The sequence below is a fragment of the Capricornis sumatraensis genome, chromosome 11 (genome assembly GCF_032405125.1).
Source record: "Capricornis sumatraensis isolate serow.1 chromosome 11, serow.2, whole genome shotgun sequence".
In the NCBI taxonomy this organism is placed as follows: Eukaryota; Metazoa; Chordata; class Mammalia; order Artiodactyla; family Bovidae; genus Capricornis; species Capricornis sumatraensis.
In genome coordinates this window covers 75,966,953-75,981,956 of record NC_091079.1, presented here as the reverse complement: position 1 = coordinate 75,981,956, position 15,004 = coordinate 75,966,953, and the positions used below count along the sequence as shown (strand labels likewise).

The following is a 15,004-nucleotide window of genomic DNA, read 5'->3' as shown; positions in this document are numbered from 1 at the left end:
TATAGAGTTTAGTCTTCAAACCTTACCTAACTCAGTTACTCTTAAGAACTTGATAGGTACAGAAAATCTTAACCATCCATAATGCTATCTAAGCCTAGGGAAGAAGGAAACTTATGTATCTTTCACAATGCAGGAACAGACAAGGAATCACACAAACTTCTGTCAATAATGATCCATGTGGAAACTCATATTTTAGCTTCATTATTATTTTTCCTTTCCCTTCCTTTTCCTCCACCTTCCTGCTTATTCATTTCTTCTTTGTCACTATCCTAATCTTTATTATCTCTACCTTTATTTATCTTTGGAGGGAGTTTGTCTTAATCTCATTTTAAATAACTGCAGAGGTTTTTCCTGATAAAGATTGTTTAGCTTTATACAAACATTTAAAATACTTATCAGAAATAATTTGATAATTTCTATGCAAAATTTTTAAATATCATGTTCTCACAAAATAGGTTTGCAGTAGAGAGGCAGTGATTTTACTGTAAGCAAGGGAACTTAAGAACTTTTATCATACACTGTAATTGTTAATTAAGTAATCTTGAAAGGCAGTGAATTGGCAGGCAGGGAAAAAAACACATGTTTATCTTTACTATTTACCTCTCAACCTGATAGAGATTTTGAGCCACAGCTATCACAGAAATTATCTGATGTTCTTTTGATGACTGTTGACAAAATCACTCCAGATACAACTCTATTTTATGTAGTGTGTGGTCTTGGAGGGAAAAAATAGCCTTATTTGGTTTAATAATGGGCATCCTAAAAAAGCCCTACCAAGGTTTATAGAAGGACAGGATTAACAAAATAATTCATCTGAGAGAACAGCTATATGCTACATCTTTTTATTAAAAGGTAGCATATGATACATAATTAAGTAACAAATGTACATTTTTAAATGAATTTTAAAAATTAAATACAATTTTTTGAGATCTAAATATAACACCATATTATTATATAGTTTCTCAGATACATAGGTCTTTCGTATTCCATGGAATACTGTTTACAATAGTGTTTATGACCTAAATAATAAACTTGTTTATGTCAGTAACCACAGCACCACTTATTTATGAGAAAAGAAACCGAAAGTCTAGATGCATATTAATTACTTAAACTTGCATGCAACCATTTGGAAAACAGGCTGTTATAATACCAGAATTAATGCCATTAATTTAGGAACTACTAAATATAGATTCCAGTACAGGCCAGTGGAAGAAATGGGGTTTCACAGTCAATAAACCTTTTTTGTTGTTTAGTTGCTAAGTTGTGTCCAACTCTTTGTGACCCCATGGACTGTAGCCCACCAGGCTCCTCTGTCCATGGGATTTTCCAGGCAAGAGTACTGGAATGGTTTGCCATTTCCTTCTCCAGGGGATCTTCCAGATTCAGGAATCTAGCCCCTGTCTCCTGCCTTGGCAGGCAGATTCTTTACGTATGAGCCACCGGGGAAGCCACAACAAACTTAGAGGTGATTCAACCTCTTCTAACCTGGTCTTCATCTATAACATGGGAATAATAATTTACCTGTACAAAGTTTTAAGAAGAGGATAGTTAACAATGCCATATACTATGTATTCGAAAGTTGTTAAAAGAGTAGATCTTAAAAATTCTCACCACACACACACACACACACACACACACACACACACACAAAACTATGTGAGGTGATGGATATGTTAACTAATCTTATTGAGATAGTCATTTTGCAATATATCAAATGATTATGCTATACACCTTAAACTTACACAATGTTACATATCAAATATATATCAATAAAGCTGGAAGAAAGTTTTCAAGAAGACTCAGTAAGATAATTTATGCCTTGACCTAAACCCAGTAACATAAATGTACTCAATAAATTTTAGTTTCCTTTACTTTATGAAGTGGGAGTTCTCTTTCTAAGGATAAAAGTCATGTTCCATCCATATTTGTATCTGCCAAAGTGCTTGGTAGAATGTCTTACACAAGTGGCTATTCGATAAAATCTATAGGGAAAAAAGAAAGGAGAGGGAAGGACCCGGTTCTAATCTTAAACAAACTCCTAATTTAGTATGAAAGATAGAACTTACATAAGTAAACATTTATGCCTGGAATTTATATATAAAAATAAGTACCACCCTAAAGCCACATACCAGCTGCTAAATTATTAAAGTCAGGAATGAAGTTTGTCTTGCTGCTCAAAAGGCATTTGAATGAAAGAATTCTACAACTTTCATAGAGTCCATGAAAATAAGAAAAGAATACAGACAGGTAGGTTCGCTTGGAAGCCCCTAAAATAAGTCTGGAAGTACAAGGCATAGACAAGGATGAGACTGTGAAAATGTGAAAAACAGAAATGAAAAATCATTGAGTAGGAATCAGAATGTGAGGCTAGCCTCCAGATGTGAATGACTGGGACTGGGCAGGGGAAACCCAGGGTCTCTGCCTGAAAATGAAGAACAGGAAAAGCAGAATAGATAGGCTAAAGGGACACCATGAATTCCTTTTTTTTTTTTTTTTTCATGTTTAGATTTAGGTGATGGCAGAACATCTAAGTAAAGATGTTTCATAAACAGGATGAAATCTGTGACTGGGGAGAATATAAAGGTCAGGGCAGAAGAGGAAGATCTGGAAATTGTCTGCATAGAGGTGGGTGGTTAATGAAAACTGGGTCTCAAGTATCCTGATTTGCAGAGAGCACATGAGCTTCAAACCACAGAAGATTATGGAAAACATTTCCTATTTTAATCACACTTGATTTTTAAGTATTTCTGGATTCTCTCTGGGAGCTGATACATTACCAAATTTACAAACTTACCCATTTACACTAGCAAAACACTTGAAATATTTCAGATTCAATTCCTTCCTAGTATAGACAGGAAGAAGCTCAGAGGTGTGAATTGAAATGCTCAAGGTTATTGAGAAGTAAGTTTCTATTTGTTCATTCATTGAATAGGTTCAAATATGGAGATACAGATGAGTGCAAATATGGGATGCTTTAAAATTCTATATTGACATGCATTTCTATTTATAAATTCTCAATCTTTTTATGACTGTAATTTACTCATATTTGTGCTAAGCCAAGGTATATATTGCCAAATTCAGACTGAAATTGAAGAAAGTAGGGAAAACCACTAGACCATTCAGGTATGACCTAAATCAAATCCCTTATGATTATACAGTGGAAGTGAGAAATAGATTTAAGGGTCTAGATCTGACAGACAGAGTGCCTGATGAACTATGGACTGAGGTTCATGGCATTGTACAGGAGACAGGGATCAAGACCATCCCCATGGAGAAGAAATGCAAAAAGGCAAAATGGCTGTCTGAGGAGGCCTCGACATATTCAATAGCTATGAAAAGAAGAGAAGCGAAAAGCAAAGGAGAGAAAGAAAGATATAAGCATCTGAATGCAGAGTTCCAAAGAATAGCAAGCAGAGAGAAGAAAGCCTTCTTCAGTGATCAATGCAAAGAAATAGAGGAAAACAACAGAATGGAAAAGACTAGAGATCTCTTCAAGAAAAACAGAGATAAATACTAAGGGAATATTTCATGCAAAGATGGGCTCGATAAAGGACAGAAATGGTCTGGATCTAACAGAAGCAGAAGATATTAAGAAGAGGTGGCAGGAATACACAGAAGAACTGACAAAAAAGATCTTCATGACCTAGATAATCATGATGGGTGTGATCACTCACCTAGAGCCAGACATCCTGGAATGTGAAGTCAAGTGGGCCTTAGAAAGCATCACTACAAACAAAGCTAGTGGAGGTGATGGAATTCCAGTTGAGTTCTTTCAAATCCTGAAAGACGATGCTGTGAAAGTGCTACACTCAATATGCCAGCAAATTTGGAAAACTCAGCAGTGGCCACAGGACTGGAAAAGGTCAGTTTTCATTCCAATCCCAAAGAAAGGCAATGCCAAAGATTGCTCAAACGACCACACAACTGCACTCATCTCACATGCTAGTAAAGTAATGCTCAAAATTCTACAAGCCAGGATTCAACAATACGTGAACCGTGAACTTCCAGATGTTCAAGCTGGTTTTAGAAAAAGCAGAGGAACCAGAGATCAAATTGCCAACATCTGCTGGATCATCAAAAAAACAAGAGAGTTCCAGAAAAACATGGACTTCTGCTTTATTGTATGTCAAAGCCTTTGACTGTGTGGACCACAGCAATCTCTGGAAAATTCTGAAAGAGATGGGAAAACCAGACCACTTGACCTGCCTCTTGAAAAACCTATATGCAGGTCAGGAAGCAACAGTTAGAACTGGACATGGAACAACAGACTGGTTCCAAATAGGAAAAGGAGAACGTCAAGGCTGCATATTGTCACCCTGCTTATTTAACTTCTATGCAGAGTACATCATGAGAAACGCTGGGCTGGAAGAAACACAAGCTGGAATCAAGATTGCCGGGAGAAATATCAATAATCTCAGATATGCAGATGATACCACCTTTATGGCAGAAAGTGAAGAGGAACTAAAAAGCCTCTTGATGAAAGTGAAAGAGAAAAGTGAAAAAGTTGTCTTAAAGCTCACATTCAGAAAACGAAGATTATGGCATCCGGTCCCATCACTTCATGGGAAATAGATGGGGAAACAGTAGAAACAGTGTCAGACTTATTTTTTTGGGCTCCAAAATCACTGCAGATGGTGATTGCAGCCATGAAATTAAAAGACACTTACTCCTTGGAAGAAAAGCTTGTGACCAACCTAGATAGCATATTCAAAAGCAGAGACATTACTTTGCCAAGAAAGGTCTGTCTAGTCAAGGCTATTGTTTTTCCAGTGGTCATGTATGGATGTGAGAGTTGGACTGTGAAGAAAGCTGAGGGCCGAAGAATTGATGCTTTTGAACTGTGGTGGAGAATACTCTTGAGAGTCCCTTGGACTGTAAGGAGATCCAACCAGTTCATCCTAAAGGAAATCAGTCCTGGGTGTTCACTGGAAGGACTGATGCTGAAGCTGAAACTCCAATACTTTGGTCACCTCATACAAAGAGTTGACTCACTGGAAAAGACCCTGATGCTGGGAGGGATTGGGGTCAGGAGGAAAAGGAGACGACAGAGGATGAGATGGCTGGATGGCATCACCGACTTGTTGGACAGGAGTTAGAGTAAACTTCGCGAGTTGGTGATGGACAGGGAGGCCTGGCGTGCTGCTATTCATGGGTCACAAAGAGTCGGACATGTCTGAGCAACTGAACAGAACTGAAGGTATATATACTTAAATGACTCACCCAAAGCCATATACAATACAATAACTAGGAAATCAATGGTTTTCTACAAAACTTAATATGTTCTTTAAAACCAATAAGCTGATGGTACCAAAACATTCACATTCAGAAACACTTTCTCAATTTAGTTGAAGTCAGAATAATCTATATACCTATATATGTGAAAGTGAAAGTGAAGTTGCTCAGTCGTGCCCGACTCTTTGCAACCCCATGGACAGTAGCCTGCACCAAGCTCCTCTGTCCATGGGATTCTCCAGGCAAGAGTATTGGAGTGGGTTGCCATTTCCTTCTCCAGGGAATCTTCCTGACCCAGGGATCAAACCCAGGTCTCCTGCATTGTAGACAGATGCTTTACCATCTGAGCCACCAGGGAAGTCCTACCTGTATATGTAGGATGTTTTATAAACTTCAGTTAGACATATGAGTTTACTTAAGTTGATTTCAGCCATATTATATGCTTAACTTGTCATGTAAAATATGATACTCAAAACTAGAAAAAAGAGGTATGCTTTCCAAGTCACCTTTTATACACTCAAGGAAAACCAAAGTGGGAGGAAAAAATATCTAGCGGAAACCCCAGCATGGCTATAGTCTAGGCTATCAGCTTTCAGTTGTTTATTTGGAAAAACACTCAATCACTTTCTTTGGTATTTAACCTAACTGCATAGTTTACTCAACTGACAGCAGTCAGAATTTTTTAAAAAGGCAACTTCATCAAACTGAAAATTTTACATCTGATTGTTTTTGGTAATAGACTATGAAATAGTTACACATCATATGACTTAATGTGTCCACTGACAGAAAACTGAGTAGCTTCGAAGCAACTGCAGTCTATCATTATCTATTCGGAAAAATTCTTTCACACAATGACGTTTCCCTGCAACTTACATCTATCCTTAGGGATTATGTAAATCACTCATAATAGGTCCTTTGGCCTGATTATCCTTTCATTGTTTAAAAAAGCTACCAGGTTCCCTCTGTGTTTCTTTATACCCTGATCATTCCTTCTATGAATTGGCACAAGCAACTTGCTCTCTTGGTTTGGTTTTTTATCCACAGAAGTTTCTCCCATTCACTTCAGACCTTCTGTAACGTGATAGAGCATAGTAGAATGGACAGTTAACTCAAGAGCTGGACAGATCTTTATTTGAATCTCTGCTTGGTCACTAAATTGTGTACAGTTTAACCTTGGTTTTCTTATCTGTCAAATCTGAAATGAGAGCCATGACCTCAGAGTCAGGTAGTGATGACAAAATGAAATCTTACATGGTTCAGTGCTTGGTTCAGCTCTCATCAAACCCACAACCCTAACAAAAGTCGGATCTTTGCTCCTGTTAAAAGAGGACTTCCATCGCCTTTTAGAATTAGGTATCATGTACAATCTACAAACCAAGGAGAATTAAAAATATATTTCAGTATCTGCATGTTTCACGTGCATACACACAGACATACACACATCTTCAAAAGAGATCCTGATGCAACTCCACAAAATGTAATCGCATGCTTAGTATCTCTGGCAATATAAATGAGCCAAAATGTAATATGAAAGGAAAAAAGAATATATTTTGGCAAAGAAAGATAGTATAGACCAATAAAAACCAACTGGTAGTGCACTTTTTTTTTTTTTTTAATGTTACCATCTAACCCACTTTTAGGTTGTACTTTTCTTCCTATTCCAATTTATGTTTAAGTCGTTATGGATACCATGCCTGCCACTATATCTCATTACCGGGTAACATATTTGTCAAGAAAGTTTAAGAACCAGCAAGGCAAATCCTTTAAAATATTGTCAAATAATGTGAGCTGCTTCTCTTCTGAAAAACAATATCCTTCTGTAAGAAAATGCTAACTCTTGGGAAAACTACATATTTTAAATGATTACCCTCACTACTTATCTAGTTTATTTAGTTCTCTATCCCCAAATATAACTGCTTCAGCCTGTTGGTTTGAAAGCTGGTAATAATTGCATTTCAACACACACACGTGGAGTATAGAAGTATTGCTGAAACTTTGCCTAAACACCCCTATGTCTCATGAGTATTAGTAATCGAGCCTGTTAAGCATCTGTAAGAAGGTGCCACATTTTTTCCATATAGGGCAAATAAGAAAACATTCTTTCAGCTATACTCATATTTCTGGTAACATCTGCACAATGTCTACATGTCAGAAATTAGAATTAAATATTCTTCCCCTAATGTGGAATGCCTAGCCCAGTCTTTCTTGCAAAATCCTCGAATCATTCTCTATTAAGCATGTTCCAATCACCTACCAGCATAATAGACTATTTTTTATCCTTTTTTCTACTTTATATACTTCTATCAGAATATGAAATAAGGTAATTGCTCTCACTGATTTACTTAGCTTTCTCCCTCTTTAGACCATAAGCTTTCTGAGGGCAGGGGAAATTCGCTGGCCATCCTGAAGGTCTGGAACAGTACTTAGCTCAACATCTTTTCCCCACTCCAATGAATCTCTTTGGTTCAAATTTTTAAGACAAAAGTTTATAGAGTAAAAGACAGGGACTATAATTTAGGAGACCTGGGTTTCAGTCCTGGCTCTAGCTCTGTTATTGATCGATCTTTGACGAAGTTAATTAACTTCTAAGCTAAGTCACTTCAGTCGTGTCCAAGTCTGTGCGACCCCATAGACGGCAGCCCACCAGGCTCCCCCATCCCTGGGATTCTCCAGGCAAAAACACTAGAGTGGGTTGCCATTTCCCTCTCCAATGCATGGAAGTGAAAAGTCAAAGTGAAGTCGCTCAGTTGTGTCCGACCCTCAGCGACCCCATGGACTGCAGCCCACCAGGCTCCTCCGTCCATGGGATTCTCCAGGCAGGAGTACTGGAGTGGGGTGCGATTGCCTTCTCTGAATTAACTTCTAGGGGCACGTAAAATAAGATGGTTGAACTAAACTATCTTTAACATTTTCCTTGGATTATAAATTCTGATTCTTGGATTAAAATTTCCTTGAAACTGAAAATTCTCAGTACTTAAGCACCCATCATATACTTTATAATGTAGTAGGAGCAGTGAGATATTTTTTCATATTTTTTTAATCAAAGGATAATTGCTTTACAGAATTTTGTTGTTTTCTGTCAAATCTCAACATGAGTCAGTCATAGGTATACATAGATCCCCTCCTTTTGAACCTCCCTCCCATCTCCCTCCTTATCCCACCCCTCTAGGTTGTTACAGAGCCCCTGTTTGTGTTTCCTGAGCCATACAGCAAATTCCTGTTGGCTATCTATTTTAAATATGGTAGTGTAAGTTTCCATGTTACTCTTTCCATACACCTCACCCTCTCCTCCCCTGTCCCCATGTCCATAAGTCTATTCTTATGTCTGTTTCTCCATTGTTTCCCTGTAAATAAATTCTTCAGTACCATTTTTCTAGATTACATGTATGTGCATTAGAATACGATACTCATCTTTCTCTTTCTGACTCACTTCACTCTGTATAAAAGGTTCTAGGTTCATCCACCTCATCAGAACAGACTCAAATGCATTCCTTTTTATGGCTGAGTAATATTCCATTGGGTATATGTACCACAACTTTTTTATCCATTCATCTGTCAATGGGCGTTTAGGTTGCTTCCATGTTCTAGCTATTGTAAATAGTGCTGCAATGAACAATGGGATACATGTATCTTTTTCAATTTTGGTTTTCTCAGGGTATATGCCTAGGAGTGGGATTGCTGGGTCATATAGTAGTTTTATTCCTAGTTTTTTAAGGAATCTCCATAACGTCTTCCATAGTTGCCGTTATCAATTTACATTCCCACCAACACTACAAGAGTGTTCCCCTTTCTCCACACCCTCTCCATCATTTATTGTTTGTAGACTTTTTGAGGATGGCCATTCTGACCGGTGTGAGGTGATATCTCATTGTGGTTTTGATTTGCATTTCTCTAATAATGAGTGATGTTGAGCATCTTTTCATGTGTTTGTTAGCGATCTGTATGTCTTCTTTGGAGAAATGTCTGTTTAGGTCTTTTTCTCACTTTTTGATTGCATTGTTTGTTTTTCTAGCATTGAGTTATATGAGTTCCTTGTATGTTTTGGAAGCTAATCCTTTGTCAATTGTTTTATTTGCTATTATTTTCTCCCATTCTGAGGGTTGTCTTTTCACCTAGCTTATAGTTTCCTTTGCTGTGTAAAAGCTTTTAAGTTTAATCAGGTCCCACTTGTTTACTTTTGTTTTTATTTCCATTACTGTAGGAGGTGGGTCATAGAGGGAATCTTGATTTATGTCATCCAATGTTCTGCCTATGTTTTCCTTTAAGAGTTTTACAGTTTCTGGTCTTACATTTAATCCATTTTGAGTTTATCTTTGTGCATGATATTAGGAAGTGTTCTAATTTCATTCTTTTACATGTAGCTATCCAGTTTTCCCAGCGTCATTTATTGAAGCGGCTGGATTTTTGAAAGTAGATTAGCACACTATTCTAATCAAAAAGACAAAATGAGACTGGGTCATCAATATTATTGTTAAAAATGTAAGTTATCATGCAGATGAATATAAAATAATCTATGGTTAAAGTCTTCAAATTGTAAGTACAGTTTCAGACTATTTGGGCATGATTTAGTACACTTGATGGCAAATGAATTAATAGTTCCCGCGATGGCAAATGCATTAATAGTTCCCATGGAGTCAATGTGCTTCCAAAATTTTCTAAATTGCTCTCAGAAAATCTCCATGAAGAGAGAATCTGGCTCAACATGTCTGTAGGTTATGCAGGGGTTTATCATGTGTGAATCACTGGCACTGGTGCCTAATGCCAAACATAAAACTCCCAAACCTCAAACTATTAAGTATTGAGCAAGACATTTAGCAACACTGAAAGTTCTGAAAGTACACCTTACTTTGGCTTAGGATACCTATGGAAAATGAAGTTGAAGCTCTAATACTTTGGCCACCTGATGCAAAGAGCCGACTCATTAGAAAAGACCCTGATACTGGGAAAGATTGAAGGCCAGGAGGAGAAGGGGACGACAGAGGATGAGATGGTTGGATGGCATCACTGACTCGATGGACATGAGTTTGAGCAAATTTGGGGAGTTGGTGATGGACAGGGAGGCCTGGCATGCGGCAGTCCATGAGGTCACAAAGAGTCGGACACGACTGAGTGACTGAACAACCACCACCTATGGAAAACGGCAGATTTTTAAGATCAAACTGAACCTTGGGTATCTTTATCTTTCACAATTTCACACAGTTAATGAGGACACAGCAAATTACTCACTTTTCAAGCATACATTTATATGTCAAGGTAACAGGCCAACCTTCCTCTATTTCTGTCACTTAGTTCAAGTGTTAAACAATATTACTGAGCACCCAAGTGAGGTCAACACTCTAGCGTAAGGTGTTTTTCCTCAGCGAAATGAAACAGCTCTGTATGTGTGTGTTTACACACACACACACACACACACTCACATATATGAAGATTTTGCATATATAGGTAACATCTTATGACACTATCATCAACAATGCTTAGAAGACTCCTTTAAATTTGGTTAAGTCAATCTGATAGGGAACAGAGAGACACACATAGACCAAAGATCATGCTTACATAGAGTTTCCTAAATATTTGAGTTTTAGCAGAGACTCTCTTGAGTCTCAGACTCAGGCATCAGTTTTATCACTTTACAACAATTATGAGAGAGAAGAATTATTTACCCTGTCAAAACACATAAGATAATTATTTGTAGTTCAGAGAATGGTTATTAATTTATCTTGGAAGATAAATTATGCTTCCACTCCTTTTCTGAAGGGCAGAGCACTCCTGTGACCAAATAACAAACCAAAACCCTGTTGAGTAAACTATGAAGGGAACATTCAGCATGACAAAGAGAGATTTACATCAAATTAACATATCTTGAGATGTTATTCTTCTTCCCTGCAGGAGTATTTCTGTCTAGACATCTAGAACTGGTCATTAAAATCAATGCACTTCACCCTGAACAGGACCCTGAGGAAACATCTACGCCCTAATTTGCACCCTCTAACTCTGCTTTTTCTATAACAGTGTTCTCTCTATGTGAGTTGCATCACATCCCCTAGCATATCAGAGCACAGAGCTTCAGGAAGCATTTTACTGTTTTATTCACTGCATTATTCATTTAGGGGTATCCTGATCTCATCAGAATCTCATTGCTCTGTGCATTATTCATTCTAATATTATTTCCAAAATCAGAATAGATATATTTGTATACAATGGGGAGAGAGAAAGAATAAAAGCAAAGAGAAGAAACTTATTTACCCTTACTTTTATCCCTTGGAAATGTTCTTGGGTCCTGAGGATTCATTAAAAATTTACAATTTTCAGTTTACATAAAGTTATATATTATTATGGGCTTTCCCGGTGGCTCAGCAGTATAAGAATCCACCTGCAATGAACAAGATCTGGGTTCGATCCCTGGATCAAGAAGATCCCCTGGAGAAGGGAATGGGTACCCACTCCAGTATTATTGCCTGGAGAATCTCACAGACAGAGCAGTCTGGTGGGCTACAGTCCATGGTGTCACAAAGAGTCGGACATGACTGAAGTCGGACATGACTGAGCATGCATGCATGCACATATATTATTATATTCTAATTATTTCACAGTAGAGTAAAAGGAATAATAGAGTATGTTTCTCTTAATACATGTTTTAAAATAAAATTCATTATAATAAGATTTTACTTACAAAGTAGAAGTCAGAGAGAAACTTGTCTTTGGAAAAAATCAAAGAATTTCACTATAAATGTATGTAAAACTATTAATCTTTATCAAAACAATACAATATTTTAATTTGTAACTTGTTCCTAAATGCACTACTTTTAGGAAACAGGTTGAACTAGTAACACAAATATGTGATTAACTAAAATTGTGAGTGACTTTGCCAAAGTACTTCAGTTCCCTAAATGTATACTGTGGACCTCCTATGCTGATTCATTTTCAAATTATGTTTATGTTTATGCTACAGGCAATCTGTCTATAGATAAAAGTCTGAAAACAAGCAACAATCAGAAACTTTCAGCTAACTTTTAAGCATCTAGTCATAATCCTACCAGAGAAGGCAATGGCAACCCACTCCAGTACTCTTGCCTGGAGAATTCCAGGGATGGGGGAGCCTGGTGGGCTGCCATTTATGGGGTCGCACAGAGTCTCACAGGACTGAAGCGACTTAGCAGTAGCAGCGCAGCAGCATAATCCTTCTGGGTCTTAGAAATCAAATATAACTTCTCTTCAAAAACTCAGCTTTCAGAAGAATAAAAAAATGATGTGATTAACAGAGATGTAATCAAAGAAATGTAATGCTCTAAGGTAGAATTGTCCGACAGAAATCAATTGCAAGTCACAAATGAGACGCCACATATGCAATTTTAAAGATTTTAGCAGCTCACATTTAAAAAGCAAAAATTAAACAAGTGAAATTAATTTTAATATATAATTTAAACTAACATCCTGAATATTATCATTTCACAAGCATATAAATTATAGATAGTATAGTTTATATATCGTTGTACTAAGTCTCTGAATGAGATATGAATTTCACATTTGCAGCACATCTCAATTTGTACCAGACACATTTCAAGTGTACAACAGTTACATGCAACTAGTGGCTATCATACGGAATGATGCAGAGAGAAGTATACAAAGAGTTCTGAGGGAATGCAAAGGAAAAAAAGATTGATGCTCCCTGGAGCATCAGGAAAATGGAACAAAAGGGTTGACTTTTGAATCTGACCTGTAAAGAAAAACAGGAGTTTATAGGTAAAATAAAAACAGATTGTGGCCAGATAGTGAAGCTTTATATTAAAGTTTGGATTTTGTCTTTTAAGCTATGACTAGGTTTTTAAGGCAAGGAGTAATAGGATCAGCGTTTTTCTTTCAAAACATAAATGCTGGTAGAATGGAAGATGAATTGGAAAATTGGAAGAATAGAACCAAGTAGACTAGTTAGTTATGTGGCTATTGCAAAGAATATGGGACATGGATTTAAATATCATCAATATGTTGAAGGTTCCCAAATATAGCTTTTCAACCAGATCTCTCTACTAAACTTCAGACCTAACAATTTCATACCTAACCAGTCCACTTGGATACTCAGCATGCAGCTCTGACATAAAATAACAAAAACTCAGCTCCTAATCTTTCACTACACACAGGCTTCCCCATCTCAGTCGAGGCCCCTTTATTCTTATAATCTAGCTGTTTAGCTTAAAATATTAAAATTATTGTTCATTCCTCATTTTCTTTCCATGTCCCATTACAATCCCATAGGAAATCCTGTTGATTGTTCCTTTGCCAGATACACACTATCTGACCTCTTCTCTGTATTTCTATAGCTACCACCCTGCTCTGAATAACCAGTGTCCCTCACTGAATTGCTGTGATAATTCCTACATATTTTCTTGCTCTTTCCTTGTCCTCTGGGGCATATTTTCAGTACAGAAATCAGACTGGCACTTTTGAAGTTTAAACCAGCTTATCTTCTGAAATCCCCATTTCATTCACAGGCAAAGTAACTATGTGGCAGATCACACAATTCCCAACTCATCATTTCCTCTCTGTAATAGAATTATGCACTCATGTCCTTAGCTTTTAGTATTAAAATGTGACTTTTTAATATTTCTCCCAAGAGTAGACAGAATACACATCTTTGTTGCATTGACTTTGGGCCTGGTAAATGTCTTTCTTTGGCCAATGAAATAGGTAGAAAATAATCCATTTCTTTTGAAGAAATGAAGAAATGTGACTTCATTTCTGAGTCACAGCTTCTATGTTTTCACTCATTCCCTTTGCACTATGCCATCCTCTCAGAGAATGATAGAGCCCAGACAGCTACTAGATCCACAATGAGAAGACATATGGGGCAGACTTGATCCCAATTTGCAACCTGAACCCAAGCCCAGCCAATCCAAGCCAAGGTTAATAGAGTCACAACTTCCCAGCTGACTCCTGAATGCGAAATAAACACTTGTTGCTGGAGATGAGGTTGCTTGTTACATATCACTATTATAGCTGCTGCTGCTAAGTCACTTCAGTCGTGTTCGACTCTGTGCGACCCCATAGATGGCAGCCCACCAGGCTCCCCCGTCCCTGGGATTCTCCAGGCAAGAACACTGGAGTGGGTTGCCATTGCCTTCTCCAATGCATGAAAGTGAAAAGTGAAAGTGAAGTCGCTCAGTCATGTCCGACTCTTAGCGACCCCATGGACTGCAGCCCTCCAGGCTCCTCCATCCATGGGACTCTCCAGGCAAGAGTACTGGAGTGGGGTGCCATTGCTAGCAATAGCTGCTTAATATACCCTACAGTGGTCAATCAGACCCGTTATGCTCTACATACATTCCTTCCTTCCATCTCTCTTTCCTTTCCACCTACTTTTCTCTGTTTCATTTACTCCACTTCCACTGCTACAGACTCTTTATCATTCCTCAAATATACCAAGCATGTTCCTTCTTAAGGGTCTTTGCACTGACTGATCCCTCTGCCTAAACCATTTCTCTTCTAGATACCTATTTGACTCACACACCTATATTTCCTCCAAGTTAACTGTCAGCTTTTCAACCAGGCCTATCTTGTCAGCCTATTAAAATTGCATGTCCATATAGATGGCTAACAGGCACATGAAAAAGTAGTCAACATCATTAATTATTAGAAAAATGTGCATCAAAACTACCATGAGGTATCACCTCACACTGATCAGAATGGCCATCATCAAAAAGTCTACAAATGATAAACACTGGAGGGGATGTAGATAAAAAGAAACCCTCCTGCACGTTGACTGTTGGTGGGAATGTAA

At 37.7% G+C, this 15,004-nt stretch overlaps 1 protein-coding gene across 2 annotated transcripts in view; it reads right to left on the bottom strand.

The window, feature by feature from the left end:
* The window catches only part of ANGPT1 (angiopoietin 1), a 298,667-nt gene that overhangs the window by 222,769 nt on the left and 60,894 nt on the right, over nucleotides 1-15,004 (bottom strand). The window lies entirely within an intron of this gene.